The sequence below is a fragment of the Rhinopithecus roxellana genome, chromosome 6 (genome assembly GCF_007565055.1).
Source record: "Rhinopithecus roxellana isolate Shanxi Qingling chromosome 6, ASM756505v1, whole genome shotgun sequence".
Lineage (NCBI taxonomy): Eukaryota > Metazoa > Chordata > Mammalia > Primates > Cercopithecidae > Rhinopithecus > Rhinopithecus roxellana.
Window position 1 is genome coordinate 35,844,231 of NC_044554.1, and position 12,866 is coordinate 35,857,096.

Below are 12,866 nucleotides of genomic sequence, written 5' to 3' on the forward strand. Positions count from 1 at the left end.
TTGTAGCCCTGCAGAGCCTTTCTCTGTTGCCTACAAGGTTTCCTCCAATTAAATATTCTATCAGTGCTGGGGGCCTACCAGTATTTTTATAGCTTCTCTGATATCCGGGATCTGTCATAGTTCTATTTATTTCTTCTGTATGCCTTGCCACTTAGGAAGAAAACATATTTTATGAAAAATACTTTTCTTCTACCCTTGGGAGCCCCAGAGAAAGAAGCACAAAGTTGGGATGGCCTGTAACACATTGTTTATGGCAGTATCCACAAGCAACATTTTGTATGTCTACATATGGTACAAGTCTTATTTTAATTCAGCCCTTGGGACTTCAATCCAATAATGCTGCCAAAATATACTCTTCTAAGTTCAGTGATAATAGAGTCTGAGGACAGCACACTTCCAAGCTTTCCAGCTTATAGATGGCTTAATTTTTCTACATATTTTATACATATGCATAGTAAAATATATGTAAGTAGTATTTGTTACTTTATTCTATGCTTAAGCCCGAACTCTGATGTGGTAAGTCAATGTCTGTTTACTTTTACTAATAGAATTATGTCTTTACTATTTTGGTGTATTTTTCTTTTGTTTACAGTGCAACCAAATACAAGTGACATCTGTTAGGTGCTTGAACTTTTTCAAACACAGGTACACATTTTTTTTTGTAACTCAAATGCTTTTTTTACAAAGTGAAATATGGAATGTCCAAACACGTTGTAATGTCCCATCAGAACTGTTGCTTTTTCTGGATCTGTTTCAGCGTTTTGGGCCCAAGCATAGAAAGGTGTCCACTGATTTTACAAGCCAAGCCTGACATATGTTTTTTACAGAACTCTAGAATGGAGTTAAGAAAATTGTTCATATTTAGGTCACAACAATGCCTTGGGGAAGAACAAGTGTGCTCACTAAGTCTGTATTACACTTAATGCTCTGGCCTCTGTGCCAAGGCTTTATTTTGTGTTTTCTCTAGATTAGAGTGTTAATTATTACTACAAGTATATCACATTATTTGTCTTTAAACCTTGAATGATTGTGAGCAGAGAAGCAGCCTAGGTTAACACAGCTCCCGTTAAAATGCAAACTATGTACAGGGTTTGTTTTTTTTCTTCTCACTGCCGTGTAATCAAAAGGAAGGACAGCAAAACCACTACAAATGTCTTTGCAGTATTTTTCCATGATGCCTTTAGTTTACTTCTGGGCTTAAGCTAGGTAAACAGTCACTTAAAATCATATTCCCCAAACTTGTCACTTCTTATTAAAAGCTTAAATAAGCCAGATGAAACAAAGATTGTTTTTATTTACAAAACATTTAGCTTCTCAGTTCAAATCTAATAGTATTGAAATATTTTAATTCAAATATATTGGATGTAATTTTATTGCAAACTAACACAATTATTCATATAGATCAAATAAGACAGTATTTAAACAGAGCTACGGCCGGGCGCGGTGGCTCAAGCCTGTAATCCCAGCACTTTGGGAGGCCGAGACGGGCGGATCACGAGGTCAGGAGATCGAGACCATCCTGGCTAACACGGTGAAACCCCGTCTCTACTAAAAAAAAAATACAAAAAAAAAAAAAAAAAAAAAAAAAAAAAAACTAGCCGGGTGAGGTGGCGGGCGCCTGTAGTCCCAGCTACTCGGGAGGCTGAGGCGGGAGAATGGCGTAAACCCGGGAGGCGGAGCTTGCAGTGAGCTGAGATCCGGCCACTGCACTCCAGCCTGGGTGACAGAGCTAGACTCCGTCTCAAAAAACAAACAAACAAACAAACAAAAAACAAACAAACAAAAAAACAAAAACAAACAAACAAAAAAAAAAGAGCTACATCTATAAACTGAGTAATGGCATATCCAATATTCTTTGCTTTATAGTTACAGTCTAAAATAGGTTATCTTGGCATTCCCCATTAATGTCAGTAATTCATTTCTGAAACAGAAGTTCTGTTTGAAAATAACTACTGGAAGTCCATTTCATATTGTATCAATGGGAGAAATTATAATGCATTGCGTGCCAACCTCTAATCTTCAACCAATTATCTAATATGAGTGTGTGTAAGTAACAAAGTACCATGTTAGAATGTTAAATGTTTTAAAACATTAATTCTTGATGATCAAAAGAATAATATGTGCTGTTTAAAAGAAGCAGTAGGTGCAGTACACTGTGTGGTTTGCACTCCTTACCATAAGCATTTAGTTTTGATAAGGCATGTCAAATGCAATATAATAAACATATTTAGAAAAACATAGTTATATAAAATATAATGAAATTATCTAAAAATATAGAATGACAAATGAAAACTAGGGGATTGCTCTGATTATCTCTTAATGCCTAATATTATCAACACTTACAGTTCTGTGGGTTGACTGGACTCTGCAGGATCCTTCTAGCTTAGGGTTTTTCATGTGGTGACAGATGGAAGCTGGCATTGTAGTTATCTAAAGGTGCAGCTGGATTGAATGTCCAAGATTGTTCATGCACACAGCTGGCAGTTAATACTAGCTGTTGCCCAGGACCTGGAGCCGTCAAGCAGAGCACCTACACCTGATCTTCTCATGGTATGGTGACTAACTTCATATAGGAAACATTCCAAGAAAAAGCATTTCAAGACTTCCAAGCAGAATCTGCAAGCTTTCTTATTTAGCTTCAGAAGTCCCAGAACATTATTTCTGTTTCATTCTCTTAGTGACAAGTTTATTTTAAGATCAGCTCAGATTTAAAGAGAAGGAGATTTAGATTCTACCTCTTGGTGTCAGATGCAGCATAAGCATGTGCATATAAGGAAAGAAAATAATTTATAGTGAGCATATTTGGAGATTGTCCACCACAGAAATTATCAAACTACAACTTCCAGGCAAAATCTATCTTACTACCTGGGTTTTTAAATACAGCTTTATCGTAACAGTGCCACACTTATTAGTTTACATGTTGTCTATATCTGTGTTCACTATATAAGGGCAGAGTTGAGTAATTGTGACAGAGAACATATGTCCCACAAAGTCTAAGGTGCTATTAGGCAAAGGTTGCTGAACCCTTCTTTAACAGCAATTTTCTGGAGCAAACAGTTATTAGCTGAGTAGGGACTTGAAGCTTTAAGAAAAGGTCAGAAATAAGGTGGGAAAGAGAAGTAGATCATTGTCACTGGGTGTGAAAAATGATGGTGTGGATGAGCCAAGTGAAAAAGGGAGAGTTTTAGGTAAACTATTAAGACTCACAGCCTCTACCTTAGATTTTTCATTGTTTTGGTGTTCCTATTGATATTCCTAAGAAAAAGATCTTAAAATATTTTTAGTGGATTTAACAAAGTCTTTTGAATATTAAAACCAATGCAAAATGCAGCTTTACTCACGTTCTTATTTGTGTGTATGTGTATGTGTATGTGTATGTGTATGTGTATGTGTATGTGTATGTGTGTGTTTGGAATTATGTGAATGGAGTGTTATGAAGGACATCAGACCATTTTAAAAGAAAGGACACTCATGATACATTCAAGGACAATGCTTATTGTTGCATAATCCACATTTCTTCAAGTTAATGGTGTCTTGTGTTTTGATTGACTGCTCTTTTAGGTTTTTTACACCATGGTCTTCTTCACACTAGGTGAAACTTAAAGGCTTTTCAAAGTTATGTCTTTGATTTCTTCTAAGCTAGTTACTATTGCAAGAGGAAAACTTTTCCTTTTGGCATTGATTATCTTTTCAAAGCTTTTGAAATTAACAACAATTGCAGGATCTGTTTCTTCAATATTCTGTTAATCATTCATAGAGAAACTCTTTGTCATGCCTTATCAATGATTTCTAAAACTGTTTTTATGTAAAAGCATTTTCAAAGGCCTTTCAGTGAATCTTCTTGATTGGCATTCACACTGTGGATCACATATTGTTTGCATAGGGAAATAAGCACGAGAAGCTATAAAGGAGGCAATACCATACTAGTTCACAGGATGCATTAGAGAGGTCCGTTTGGGAGAAGGAAAGCCACCTGAATGTTGTCACTACATATTACAACATTGTGTTGTTGTCTAGGAATATTGTCAATAATGTGTAAAGCCTTCTTTGTGAGGTTTTATTTGACTGTTTTCTCCTTCAGGAAGAACAGTTATTAGAATTGTACGTAATTTGCAAACACATTCTCATTAACTAGTGTAGATATTTAAACTCCAGAAACTTGATCTTTTTTTGAATATTTTTTAAGTACATGGAGATTCACAAAATGATCATTAGAAAAGGTTGAAACTTAACTCACAGCAATGAAGTTGATCTCTTCTGGAGGCTTTGTGATCCAATGCTTTCTTCTCCTCTAGTAAAATAAATACTGAGAAAGACATACATTTTCAAAACTAAAATTTGTTTTGCCTATAATTTTTTACATTGAATGATTGCTCACTTGTATAGACTCCTTCATCAATACTTTTTAAAAATTAGATGGTAATGTGATGTTCACCTCACTGTCAGCTACAGCTGCCTCCCCTGTTGTCTTGATATTGTGGAATATGGCTTAAATATACAGCAAAACTCAGGGCTTTCTCCTTTATTAATTTATCCTTCTCTACTGCATTCTTCCTCTTAAGCTTCTCAAACATATTCGCAGTCTCCCAGATCAACACAGTACAGAAAAAGTGTCTTGATCACTTTGGTTTAACATCTACTTTTCCAGGTTTATTCTAAGCTTTCCTAACATAGAACAGTGTATTATTTCCCTCACTGCACGTATTGCTACCAAAGTACTTTATGGCTTTTTTTTTTTTTCCACTCCTTATTATGATAGTACACAAGATGATGATTAAATAGTGCAGTATGCACATGATGTCTTTGGTGGGCTGGCTGTCCATTGTCAAAACACTATTAACTTCTTTTTCTCTTCTATTGCAATCATCCCTCATACTCTTTCCAAACTTTTTCATACTTTTTTTTTCAAAATTTTTCCAAACTTATGAAGACATTTTATAACATGAGACAAAAATAAAGGTTACATATAAGTATACATTGTAAAAATAAATTTAGGACATTGTATAGCTGAGGAAAAATAATTACACTAAGTGTGATCCTGTGATGACCATCTTGGTGCTAGCAACAATTGATATTCACATCCCTTTTATTAGCACTCAAAATACCTTTTAAAATATCACGTGATTTTGCTATTTCACTGTTAGATTTCAAAAGTAACATGAGACATTACTTCCACATAATTTTGTAAAAATATTTCAGTTTGGAGATTTATACACCCACACACATGCACACACACACCCCAAAATGACCCTCCAAACTTAATATACACATATTTTATACATACATCCATGTTTAATATCTGTATGTATAAACTTCAAACTTAAATTAAGCTAATATTTATATGTCAACTTTAAAAATTGTATATAAACATGTGCCCACATGTTTACATATGTATTTAAACATATATGTACAAGTATATACATGTATGTATATATAATTTTTTATTCAACAAGCATCAGTTGAAAAACCTATTACTGAGCTATGTCCTAAGAAATTTTGATATTAAAAATTAGATGGTATTTCAGCAAGATTTATTACATGCCTACGTAAGTTTTGTTAACAAAGGAAATGTTTATGAAAAAATGACAAATAATTTACTAAATTATATATAACCTTTACCTTACTTTATTTTAGATACATTACTTTCACTTCATTAGATATTAACATTTGTTGCACTCTCTAAAATAATCTTTAAAAAATTGTTAAATAGACATGTCCTTTATTACACATAGAAGGAAAAACCTATGTATAAATGCACTTAATTGTGCCGGTAATATCAGAGACTGAAAGTCAAAAAAATCAGACTATGTTTCTTCTTTTTGTCAATCAAGTATTTTAACAGAAACCGTGGCAAATACCTCTACCTGTCCACTAAATTCCATTTTTTTTTTTTTCTGTGCAATAGAATTAGAGCCAAGCACATGACTGGACTCCATTCCCCTGAAGGTGAATATGACTGGACTCCATTCATCCTCCCTGAAGGTGAATATGACCATATTACTAAGTTTATCCAATGTTACAAAAGTCGAGGCTTCTGATAAGGGCGTATGTGCCCATTCCACTCTGACTTTCTGCTTTGTCTCTCTGGAAGTGGCAGGTGACAATGTCACAGAAAACTCCTTGTATTACCATATGAAAGATAGGTGCCTACCAACAGGGAATGTCTATTTTGGTTCATTACGGAACAATAAATAAATTACTGCTGTGTTCATGTCATTAAGCATTTTGGGTTCTGGTTGTTACTGCAGTTTAGCTTACCCTTACTATTACAGAAGTAATTTAATACATTGAAATTTTTGTGCAAAAACATCAAAGATTTGTAAATATTTTGCTTTTTTGTTAAGAAAGTAAGAATTTAAAAATTCAGTCATCGGGGCCGGGCGCGGTGGCTCAAGCCTGTAATCCCAGCACTTTGGGAGGCTGAGACGGGCAGATCACGAGGTCAGGAGATCGAGACCATCCTGGCTAACATGGTGAAACTCCGTCTCTACTAAAAAATACAAAAAACTAGCCGGGAGAGGTGGCGGGCGCCTGTAGTCCCAGCTACTCGGGAGGCTGAGGCAGGGGAATGGCGTGAACCCGGGAGGCGGAGCTTGCAGTGAGCTGAGATCCGGCCACTGCACTCCAGCCTGGGCGACAGAGCAAGACTCCGTCTCAAAAAAAAAAAAAAAAAAAAAAAAATTCAGTCATCAAAAACATTAAGCATGTAGAGTTCTAAGTTTGTTATAATCTCTAAACATACTAACTCTTTGTATCTTTATTTTGGCTACTTGGCTGGGAATATTAGCTATATGGTATGGTGACTACATTTTCTATCACTTTTAATTTTATTTTACACTTTTTTGTGTTTATAGTTTCCCTCACAAAAACTATGAAACTCTTCAGGATCATATCACGCATGTTTTATAACTGGTCCATCCCACCTAGTATATACTAGTTACATGTTAGGTTCATAACAGATGGCATAAATAAAATTGAGAACTTTGGTGTTTTTTGTCATTATTCCCTCTCATATACACCAGTCTTTGTCCATAAGGTAATTCTATGAAAAAGGATAATGATATTTATCTCAAGTATTAAAGCAAAAATGCACAATTTTCATATGTTCTTTTCATTGTAGATGTAGATACTAATACATTTTTAAAAATTCATTACAACACTGGTTTATCTTGGGAGTTGCTTTGAGATATTTAATATTTTTCCCTCTGATAGTTAACACAAAAGTTACAAAAAAAACAAGTATGTGCTGGGCGCAGTGGCTCACGCCTGTATACCCAGCACTTTGGGAGGCCGAAGTGGGCGGATCACGAAGTCAGGTGATCCAGACCATCCTGGCTAACACGGTGAAACCCCGTCTCTACTGAAAAATACAAAAAATTAGCCGCGCGGTGGCGGGCGCCTGTAGTCCCAGCCACTCAGGAAGCTGAGGCAGGAGAATGGCGTGAACCCGGGAGGCGGAGGTTGCAGTGAGCCGAGATCGCGCCACTGCACTCCAGCCTGGGGGACAGAGCGAGACTCCGTCTCAAAAAAAAAAAAAAAAAAAAAAAAAAAAAAACAAGTGTGGATCTCAATGATCTCACACATTGTGTTATTTTAAATTACTTTGTAACAGGGCATCATTATAGAATTAAAACAAAATGAACGTGAACAATATTATATTACTATAATAACAAATTCTAATTTTTTCAGCACAATATTTCAAAAAATAAGCTACTCTGAGAATAAAGCAGTTAAAAATAAATTGAATAGGTTTCAAATAATTTCCATTTAGGCAACTTTTCATTCTAACCATAAATAGTATAAGCATGCAAGCACAGGCTTTGAATGCATAATACGAAAATGAAATACTTACTTTTAAATAACCCAGCCTAATCACAATATTGAAAATAGTGATATATCATCAACCATTGAAACTGCAGTAAAATATTTTAATATTCTGAATTCATTTTATTTTTCATAAACTACATCACCAGTGTTAATAATAATTATTAATTGGACAAAACAGGATCCACATTATTTATTACTTTTTACATGGTTAAATCACCAGTTGAATCAACACATTGTGAAATATAAACTGAATCATGTGCCTCTTCCCTCAAAGTTCTTATTTCATTCGTGGTTAACATGATCTTTTTTTTTTTTTTTTTAACTTGCTTTAAGGCTACAGTTAGAAACATGCTTATATAATCAAACACTGCCTAGTGTATTGGGTAACTATAAATAAACAATAATTCTTAGTTCTTTCCTTATGTCATCAAACACTGCATTTGATTATTAATAATATTAATAAATTAGCATCATCGTTTATACAAACATGCTCTTTTGCTGTGTCATTTTCAGCGTCAGTGTTGGCATCCTGTTGAGCCAAATGGAAGATCATGCACAGTGATGTCTTAAAAACAAATCAACAAAACTTAGAAAGAAACAACAAGAAACAGCTAGACAGTTTGCCAAACATTCAGATGCCAAGAATTCTTTACAGCAATCCATCTCCCTCTTTTACTAGAATAAAATATGCAGGAGTAGGGACATTAGACTTTTGAAATACTTTTCACCACATGTAGTTATGCTAGCAATTTTTGTTAAAGTTAATGAAAAATCTATTACAGACCCTAGGCACTATCACAGATATGCTGTTCTTGGATCCCTCTCTCAGGTCAATAGGGCTGCAGTACTGGCTGGCATGCTCTTTGGAGAAGTTTTGTGGAATTTGAGATGGTAATTCTTCATGTAGGTAATGCAAGCAATGTCTATGTTACCAGAGAACTAAGAAATACTGAAAATTTGTCATTTATTCATTTTTTCCTATTTCTTCCCAAAAGTCATGAATAATAATGTATACTTTAATTTGCTATGCATATTACTTAACTACTTTCATGTCTTTTACTTTCCAGTTTCTACAATCATATGAAAACATTCTAGGACCTTCTATTTAGAGCTTTCATCTTACAGATTCTTTCTTATCCAAAAGGAAATTTACATTGCCCTCAGGTTTACTCTAACAAAATTTGCAAGTATGATTGGGGTAGGGAGAAACGTAACAAGTTTTCACCTTAAACTTACTCAATTAAAAAAAAATTACACACAATGAGGACCAAGAAAAAAACAAAACAAAACATTGTTTTATGTGACAATATTTTTTCTTTTTTTATCAACAAGGTAGTCTGCTATAAAAACAGATTGGGATTTTTTTCCGTTATATTTGAGGTATTGCCTTATATTAGAATTATTAAAATCCCAGTAGTTATTGATTTTAGTTATATATTAGGTCTGGAAAACAAGCATCATAATTTTTCAAGCAATACAAAATTAGGGTAGACTTTAGAGTCTTTGTGGAAATTAAGTCTAAGTGGTTAGAGTCGCTGAGTTGTCACTTTCATAAGGATGGCTGAAAATAGGGCAGACAACCTCTCCACAAACAACTGAATCTCTACCATGTTTAATGTGTTTCAGATCCTCTAAGTTATTCCATTCTTTTCTAGGTATAAAAGTCTATAAACTAATTATGAGCATGGTTAAGAAAATCTAAACAGAAAGTCATATTTAAATGTTTATTATAGAAAGTAATCATACACTTAATTCAATACATAGCTAGCAGCTATTAATATGATTATTTAACTTATAATAATAGATTTTTATATACTCCTCTTGCCTTTTTTATAACACTATGAACACCCCAAAAATGAGTCACATTGCTTGTATGCATGTAACTTGGTAGGCTGTTTACAAAGAACAGTGGTTTCCAATACTGGCAAAATATGTTTTTTTGGTTGGCCCCGAATTTTTATACCTAAGAATGAATATAAAGGAACTAAGTGAATGAAGTAAGTGATCAGGATTTAAGGAATTAGCAATAAGGATTTCATCACAATATTATTTTTGATATGAAAATGTTGATAATAGCCTAAAGGTAAATAAGTTAAATAATGAGTAAAGGATTATTTGGTCACTAAAATGATATCATACATATTTCATTATGTATGTGGAAAGATATTCATGTAGTATCAGGCAAATTTAAGCTTAAAAACAATGTGTGGAATATCAGCTTACTTTTTATGAAATGAACATAAACATAAAAATTTCTAGGAAGATATACAATGTGTCGATTTTAAAAAGTAATGATCAGACATCTAATACTAGAAATAACTCTCTGTTATAAAACTTAGTTGTAACATATTGCACATTTACTTCACTCTTTTTCTGAATTATTAAGATTGTTATTATTTTGCTGGGACTGAAAAATGCTTGATAATCAAATGCAAAATACTTTAACATCTACTGAGTGTTAAGGTAGAATTAACAAAACATTTACTGCTTACATAAAGCCAAATTTATTGGCAGTCTTTCTGCCGGCATCAGGCAATCAAAAAGAAAAAATATCAGTGATATGATAAAGGATGTAGCTCATTAACTCACATAAATGTTTTGTTAATTCTACATTAACACTCAGTAGATATTAAAGTATTTTGCATTTCATTATTAAGCATTTCTCATTTCCAGCAATAATAATAATAATAATAATAATAATTCAGAAAAAGAGTGAAGTAAATGTGCAATATGTTACAACTAAGTTTTATAAAAGAGAGTTATTTTTAGTAATTAGATGTCTGATCATTACTTTTTAAAATCAACAGATTGTATACAACAATGAAAAGGATGTTGAAACCAAATGTAGGTCAAAGAATACCTCTTTCTTGGTTTTGCTCCATTGATCATAGTTTCCTTATTAAACATAGGAAGTTGTGCTTGGAGTTGCCTTAAATTGTATCATGCCAATCAAATTGAGTTTAGGAGGAAAATGTTTTGAAATACTAACATAAATGGAAGGAAAACCTTAGAGTCTCCTCTTCATGCACTGTGTGCTATCCTCCTGATAATACCACAGAGCTTATGCCAAACTCTGCAGACCTGTTCCAGAGGTACGTCTAGCCCACAGTGTGTGAGCAGTGAATTTTGGGCACTCTTAGAGCTTGAATAGATCAACTTTGGAAGTTCAGTGACTCATTTCAGCCCACGTGGAAATGTCAGTAGCTGAAATCTTAGTAAAAACAATTAGTGGTCTGAAATACTACACTCACGTGAAAATTTGTTTTCACTTTAAACATCTTTTTGGCTTGTTGTACTATCACATACAGGTCATATTCGTTGCCTACATACTTGTAGATTAAAAAAATAACAACCAAGGATGTCAGCACTGTAAACTATAATTGTAATCAACATATATGATGGGTATAGTTGCTTTATCTTTTCAAAAGTAGACATGTTTATTAACTGACCAGGTTACAAAAATAAACACAGCAAACGTCTTAGTTCATCCTTCTAAGTCTTTTGATTCTTCTAATGCTTTTGATCTGGCCTTTCCTGTTGTCAGCATCTCCACCTTCTACAAAATGAGTGGTCTTTTTCTTTATTGAACATCCTGGAGAGGATGATTTGAAGGGCCACAGGGAGTTATCTGCTTCTTTGAAGCATTTTCTAATGGTATAGATCTCATGAATGAGGTACTCCTTGCTGATGATGCCGTATTTACCAAGAGATGGACCAAAGCGTTATCTGTCAAGGCAATTCACTTGTTACTGATTTGGCCATAACCATGCTTATAGATTAGTTCATTTACTGACTTCAGGTTTGGGTACTCCTGTGCAAAATATGGTTCCACAATTCTCACATTGTTAATTGAAGCCTCGTTGAGGTTAAAAAAAGTTCCTTCCAAGATCTGATGAAGGCAAAGAAACTGGAATACCTTTTGGACCTTTGGACTCACACCATTAATACCTCAGATCCTGATGACAAATGCCAATTTGGGTTCTGCAGGTACATATAACTTGTCAGTTTTTCTTGCCATCTTATCCAATCGCATATCAGTTCTATACATTTGCCTATATTCTTTGTAGTAGTGCTTCCCTTTTTCATAGATCAGCTTCCTCCTTGCCTTTAGAAGCATCTTTTGGACTAAACTCCTTTCTCAGGCATTTGATCTTCAGGTCTGCAAAATTCCATCACAGTTTCTTAAGGGTTTCTGGAACAGCAGAACCTTCTTCTTCCCTTTGACATCCTTCTTGGTTCCAGCTAGAAAAGAGTGGTTGCTTTTTCCTTTTAAGAAGTTGTCATTTTTTCAAAGCATTGAATTAAGGATTTCCATGGTGGTAAGAAATGCAGAGAGAGCATGAAAATTCACTGACAAGGCAAAAAGTTGACAATTGTTTGTGGGCTAGCATCTTTTTCTTAAATATAAAGTGTGAGTTAAAGAAATGAGCCAAAGATGTAGGTGAGCCAGATGGATGCAACTTTCATTTTATGTTTTTCTCACACCTGTATAAAATATTGTTTTAGTTCAAGGTATTGGTGTGAATATTCAAGTCCCACTCAAGCCACCCCAGAATGTTAAGATTAATAATGCATGTCAAATAAGAAAAGCAAACATTATGGATCCAGGTGTAAATGTTATTTGTCGTGTTTCTAGCTTTGCTGAGTACTTTTTTTCTTCTCTCTGCCAATTAACTTTTTTTTTTTATAGGAAGTAATCTTTTATTCCATGGGTGAGGTGTGTTTCTAATGTTTTACTCCATGCAGAATAGTACCATTAAGAAACTTAACTTTCTTTTTTTTTTTGAGATATAATTTTTTTTTTTAAGCCACAGGTTTAATGTGCTGCCCTTGACCTGAGAAGAAAATCTTGGATTTGTCTTTAGAGGAGGGATTTTGCTATGCCCCACAGTGTTTATGACCAAAGCACATATTTGCTTCCTTTGTCACTGCTGTGGGGTTATCACGTGCAACTGGGTTAAACAAATGAAAAATACATTCCTATCACACACCCACCTCTGAGTCCAGATAAAACAAGAGAACGGGACCGTAAATGTCAT

General features: G+C 34.2%; 1 pseudogene; it reads right to left on the reverse strand.

The window, feature by feature from the left end:
* Positions 1–11,306: 11,306 nt before the first annotated feature.
* LOC115898158 lies at positions 11,307–12,866 on the reverse strand (annotated as a pseudogene).